The sequence below is a fragment of the Triticum urartu genome, chromosome 5A (genome assembly GCF_056163025.1).
Source record: "Triticum urartu cultivar PI428250 chromosome 5A, HENAU_Tu73, whole genome shotgun sequence".
NCBI lineage: Eukaryota > Viridiplantae > Streptophyta > Magnoliopsida > Poales > Poaceae > Triticum > Triticum urartu.
The window spans coordinates 480,661,683-480,667,682 of record NC_141877.1 but is presented as its reverse complement, the minus strand read 5'-3'; positions in this window follow the sequence as shown (position 1 = coordinate 480,667,682).

Here is a 6,000-nt window from a genome sequence, read left to right as displayed (position 1 = left end):
CTTCATAAGTTGCAAGGGCTCCCCCTGAAGATGTTCATGTAAGTAATTTGCTTTTGGAATGCAAATGCACATGGCAGGTTGTACTTGTGGAGATCCTCTTCAACTTATGATGGCAATTCATCATGCATGAAAAGTATGTGAAGACAATGATATGCATAATGAAAAATGGACGTCTGCAAAATGATCTAAGTGCGAAATTTATCGTCACACATGCGGAATTTATCATCGCATCACAAAATAGCAAATAAGTAGCAGACGACCATCGAGTTTAAGTGTTACAACTCATAAGAACCAAATGTATCAAAACGAGAGTTGTAAACACTAGGCAAAACATAAAGTAACCTCCCATATGGACCCGCTTGAAGACTATCAAACTCATATGCTTCTCCCCCTTTTGTCAGTAAGGACCAAAAAGGTTTGAAGACATAGAGCATATACTCGTTCCCATGAGGAGTAGGTGAAGCAGCAAGGTCGTCGGTGTTTTGAGGCGGTGCAGACGAACTCGGGGCAGTGTCGATGCGTGCTGAAGTAGGGGGTGGTGAAGTAGCATCGTCCTCGTCCTCGATCACCCTGGCATTCATAGTTGCCGCGGAGGAAGAGAACTCAGAGTCTTCAAGAGACCGAGTTCATCGCAGCACAGTCCTTCGGGGAGGTGTGGAGTCAAACTTGAAACGTTCAGGGAAGCCATCCTCGTGAAGATCATCCTCAGAGCACATAAGCGTCAGCCCTTTCCATGTACACCGACAGTTTTCATGGGCAACGAAGGCATTCTTGGTGGCAAGATTGCGAATGCGGTTGACATCCACCAAGAGGCTTTGCATTTGGTGCTTCAGCCAGTCATGATGCCTATCCTGTTTCTGATGAAGGGCAACCAGAAGCTCTCGGTCATTGAGAACACGAGATCGCTTCTTGGGCCGTTGGGCAATGGTGCTTTCAGTGGCTTCAGTGAGGGCACGATGAGGTGCACGTGTAGTACCAGCCAGAGGATAAACACGAGTGACTGCTTCAACTCCTTCAATGTTTTGAGTGAAACTTTGATGCTCCGCATTCTAAAGACTAAGAGGTTCCTTGGCAGGCTCTGGATAAATGGCTTCAACGGACATATCCACATCAGGAAGAAAGATCCGATGATTGCGAGCAGATGGCTGATATGAGATAGCTGAGTGGAGTTTAATCAGCCGCATTATCCATGGAGCGTAGAACTTCAAGCCAAAAAGATCAGGTCCTGACGCAGCAAGTTGGCGGATGAAGAAGTCTTGTGCATTGGAGCATTTGCCATGAAGAATATAGAAGACCAAAGTCTTCATTGCACCTTCCAGCTTTGCATGTGGAGAATGTCCTTTGATGGGCCACAGAGTTCGCCGTATAATGTGATAGATAGTCCTTGGCAGATACTCCAGATCATCAACAAAGAACTCCTTAGGATATGCAGCGTCTTGTGGCAAAGGCTTCATCATACCGAGCATCTGACTCATGTTCGGTTCAGGCTTCTGAAAGATGCTTTCCATAGCTTCACTGTGAAGTTGACATCCAGGTTCATAGAGATCTCCAGGAGTGGGCAGACCAGTGAGCTCAATGATATCAAAGGCTTTGGCTTCGTGATGAACATTTCCTGTCATCCACTCCAGGACCCAAGTCTTCGGATCTCTGTTGTAACCACGTATGTGAAGTGTGGCATAAAATTGGAGCAGCAACTCTTCGTTCCAGTGCTCTTGGTCGGTGACGAAAGGCAAAAATCCAACCTCTTTGAAGCAATCCAGAGCTTCTTCCAAACAGGGCAGACCAGCTATTGCTTCGGTGTCAAGACGCATATGTGGGAAGATGCGACCTTGATTGTACAGAATGCAGGAGTAATAGCTTCACTGCGGATAGCTCCAGAACCGATCAGAAGATATTCGTTCCCTTGAGTAGGGGTTCTTGGAGCTATTGAAGAAGGTGTTGTCTGCTTTGAAGCCGTTGACATTGAAGGATCCAGGTGCTGATGCAGGACCTAGAAACCTGGTCAACCTTGGCATTGGCTTCTGTACCTGAGGTCTATGCTCAATATGATAGTCAAACTGAGGACTAGCAGCAGGCGCAGGAACAGAAGCAGTAGCATCATTGGCTTCGCTGACTTCTGGTTCTTGGGTTGGTGTAGGCTCTACATTTGCTTCAGCCATGACAGCGTCAGTGGCTTCATTGGTGTTGGTGGTGGCAGCCTCAAGATTTTCTACCTCCACTTGATGAGCTGGAGGGTCGGGCACAGACACGTTCTCCTTGAGAACAGCTTCGTCAGTAGTTGGGGGAGTAGGGACACGTTCTTCTTCTTGGGTGTCATCGGCTGATGCAGCCGAAATGTCTTCAGCAGTTTTAGCCTCAGACTCGGAGACTTGAGACCTTGGTCCTTTGCGAAGCCTGCGTAACACTGGTGACGCCTTTGGAGATGGAGATGGCTGGGCCTCAAGGTCATCTTCTTCTTCTTACCGGGGTGGTGTGATTTGTTGTTGTGGGTGATCAGCCCATGATGCATCCTGAGCAATTGGCGTCAGAGGACGACCAATGCTAATGAGTTCGCTGTGCATAAGCACAGGCGATGATACCTGTTGGTGCTCGATCTGAGGAAGAACTGCATCATGTTCAACATTGTCATGGTGACCAATGTCTTCAGCGGCGGTGGGATCAGCTGCTGGAATGTCTTCAGCTTCATAAGCCTCTGTGGATGCAGGCTCATGGATAGTCAGTTGGCGCTCTTGGTGTGTAGATGCAGGGCGAACCATTGAGATAGGTTCAACAATCAGGGGCTCTGTGGGAGCAGCCCGTTCCTTCTTGGTCTTCCGCTTCTTCTTGGAGGGAGCAGCATCAGAGGCTTTAGAATGTTTCCTCTTTCTGGCTTCAGCCTCAGCAGTCCTCGTCTTCTTCAGTTCTGAAGCGGTTGACCTGGCCTTTGGCTTCGAGCCAGCCATGCTGGCTGGGAAGACAATGGGATGTGCTTCCTACCTTGGTGCGTCGGGTTCGGCCATAGAGGGCTTCTTCTTCTGCTTTGCAGCCATCCTGGGGTAGATGCCAGGACGCCCAAGGGCCTTGCGCTTCTCAGCCTCATTGTAGGCTTGCACACACTTGTCAGCCAGGCTCTTCATGCGCTCACGAGAACCTTGAGCTTCTTCACGCTTCTTGAGAAAGGCTTCTTTGAGCTCGTGCAACATGATCTTGAAGTTCTTGACCTCTTGCATGCTGAGCTTGGCCATATGCTTCTTGAACTGAGCTTTCTCAAAGTCAATCTTCTGCTTCAGTTCAACGATGCGCTGGGCGATAGCTAACTCTGAAGCAATGGCGCCATGGAAGGCAACACTGAGGCCAATGGGAAGTTGCAGATCTTCAAAGCCGAGGTTGGGCGTGTCAAACCAGTCATCGATGAAGTCGTGGATGATTGCCACGTCAAAGAGAGGCAAATTGTTGAAGATTTCTGCTTCTTCTTTGCTCTTGATCAGTTGCTCAAGAGCGTCATCTGCAAGATCTTCATCGCTAGATAGATCAATGGCGTCGTTGCGCAAAATAGCAGCAGCAGTCAGTGCTTGGTTGGTGTGTTGCAGAGGCATCTTGACTTTCGAAGGCTTGGAGATGCGTGACAAATCTTCATACTGCACACTGTCTTCAGGAGGTGTAGTAGCCAGTGGCTTCGCCCGTGAGATTTTAGGTGCTGAGGAAGGCATTGAAGCTTTAGGCTTTCTTCTGTTTCTGTGGCTTCGGTGGTGCAGGCGCTTCATCAGATTCAGCGTCATCTGCATGCTCACCCACAACTGTCCCTTGAACCTTGATAGGGGTCATGAGACCTTCCAGGTTGTATAAGGGCCCAACAAGATTGGGTTCAGCTTCGCGGGTGCCATCGGCACGGGGAGCAGAAGGGCCAGGGTTGAAGTCAAGTCCCCATGGATTCTTGTTTTGCTTGCCCGAATTCTTGGCAAACTTGAAGTTGCGCTTGAACAGATTGTCGTCACGACACCATTGTAGTGAAGATGGGTGTGCATATGCAGGCTGTGGTCCTGGGACCATGCAGGGATAGAAGCCTTGATCAATGGCTTCGTCTCTGGACCTGGGTTGAAGATTTTTGTATAGTATGTCTCCCCAAGGTCGCTTGATGGCATTTTTCTCAGCATATTCCTGGGTCACAAACCGGTTTTTGAACCATTGTTCTGCCCAATATCTTCGAATCCATTGGATTCGGGTCTTGCGCTGATTGTAATCCTGTTCAGGATCTGTCTTGTATAGCTCTGAGAGGTCATCAGGCAAATCTCTTGATGTTCCCCCACGACGCTGTCTACCACCCTTCCTTACTGATTTCTCTGCAGCCGTGAACTTCAAATTGAATGGCTTCAATACGTTCAAAGGCTTCAAAGGCCTTAGCTTGCTGGACAAATAGGAACTGGCTTCGAGAGAATTTATATGATACTGTAAGAATTCTGCAAATGAATGCAGACTATGAGAACCAAGGGATTCTCCCACGGACATGTACCTGTGACAGCATTAAGGTGCGAGGGAAGGGGGAGAGGTCATATGCATTCTCAGAAGATTTTGAAGATAAATCAGTTTAGAAGACATTGACCTCATCGTGCGAAGACATTCACTCATAGATAAAGAGTTGGTTCCAGAATTGTACGAATCCATGGATCAATACAAGTGAGGAATCTAGCTACTTTGTGAAGCATAAGTGAACATACTAGGCATATTATGAGATGCAGTATGAAATAGATCCAACTTGTGTGAATAGAAACTTCTTGTGGCAGAAAGTGATGAATCTATAGGATCAAAGGGGCCGTAAAAAGGAAGTTTTATTTACCACACCAAGAACTGCTAGACGGAGTGGAAGAGGAGGCCGAGCAGTTCGATCGTCCGTGCCCTAACTTGGCGACGGAGGACACCTACGGCGACGGCGGAGAAGACGATGTCCGCGGCCGGCGTGAAGACGGCGTCGGAGAGGTCGCGGCAGCTAAGCGCTTTGTTGCCGGCGTCATCGAGGGCTAGCGGTGGCACTAGGGTTCGTGCAAGAGTGGAAGAAAGGAGAATGACTGTGGTGAGGCGTGTATTTATAGGGACAGGGACGGCATATCGTTATTACACAGGTGCCCCTGGCGATTCACATCTGAAGAACACGTGGCTATCATGCAACATATCGGAGGTTGTTCCACGTTCCCACGCACGCCTGGATTGTCAGGTGGTCGTTCCCACTTCTCTGGGTTTCAGGTGAAGTAATTAGCATTGAAAACGGACTTAATGTTTGTCTCTGTATCTTCTGCTGACAAGGACGCAGAGAAGGTATTCGACATTTTCAATAGAATGCATATGATTTGGAGAGATAGAGTTTGAGATAGAAAGCATAGAGAGGTTAGGGTCCGATCACATTCACTTAGTTCAAAAAGATTCAACAAGAAGACATAGCTATAAGTGAATGATGTAGAGGACAGAACACTAGTATATATATATATATGATCAACATAATGAAGATAATCATGAAGACATGTTGAGATTGAAGCCAAACCAAATGTGAAGACACAGCAAATGTAACACCATGGGTAAAACACTTCAATCAGACGAATTTTGTGGTGGCGTTACCCACCGTATAGGATGTATTAGACCCAGACACGACGCACAATTATCGTGGCGCTCCGAAGTCAATTTCCACATTAATGCATTCACACTTAGAATGTATGTCTTCATTGATTGAAGAGATAATTTACTTCCTGTGTTGCACATCTAAGTCATCAATATGCATAAGTGTTAGGATGTGTGCCTGATCACAGGACATTTGAGGATTCCAAGATATTTAGCCCACACCATAACTTGCAAAATCTCTTCTCATCCAAGGGCTTGGTGAAGATATCTGCCAATTGCTCTTTAGGAAGTCTTTGAGTGTGTCATACCAATCCCGAGGTGCTTGTTTGAGGCCATACAGTGCCTTGTTGAGCTTGTACACCATGTCAGGATGTTTTGGATCTTCAAAGCCAGGAGGTTGTGCAACATATACTT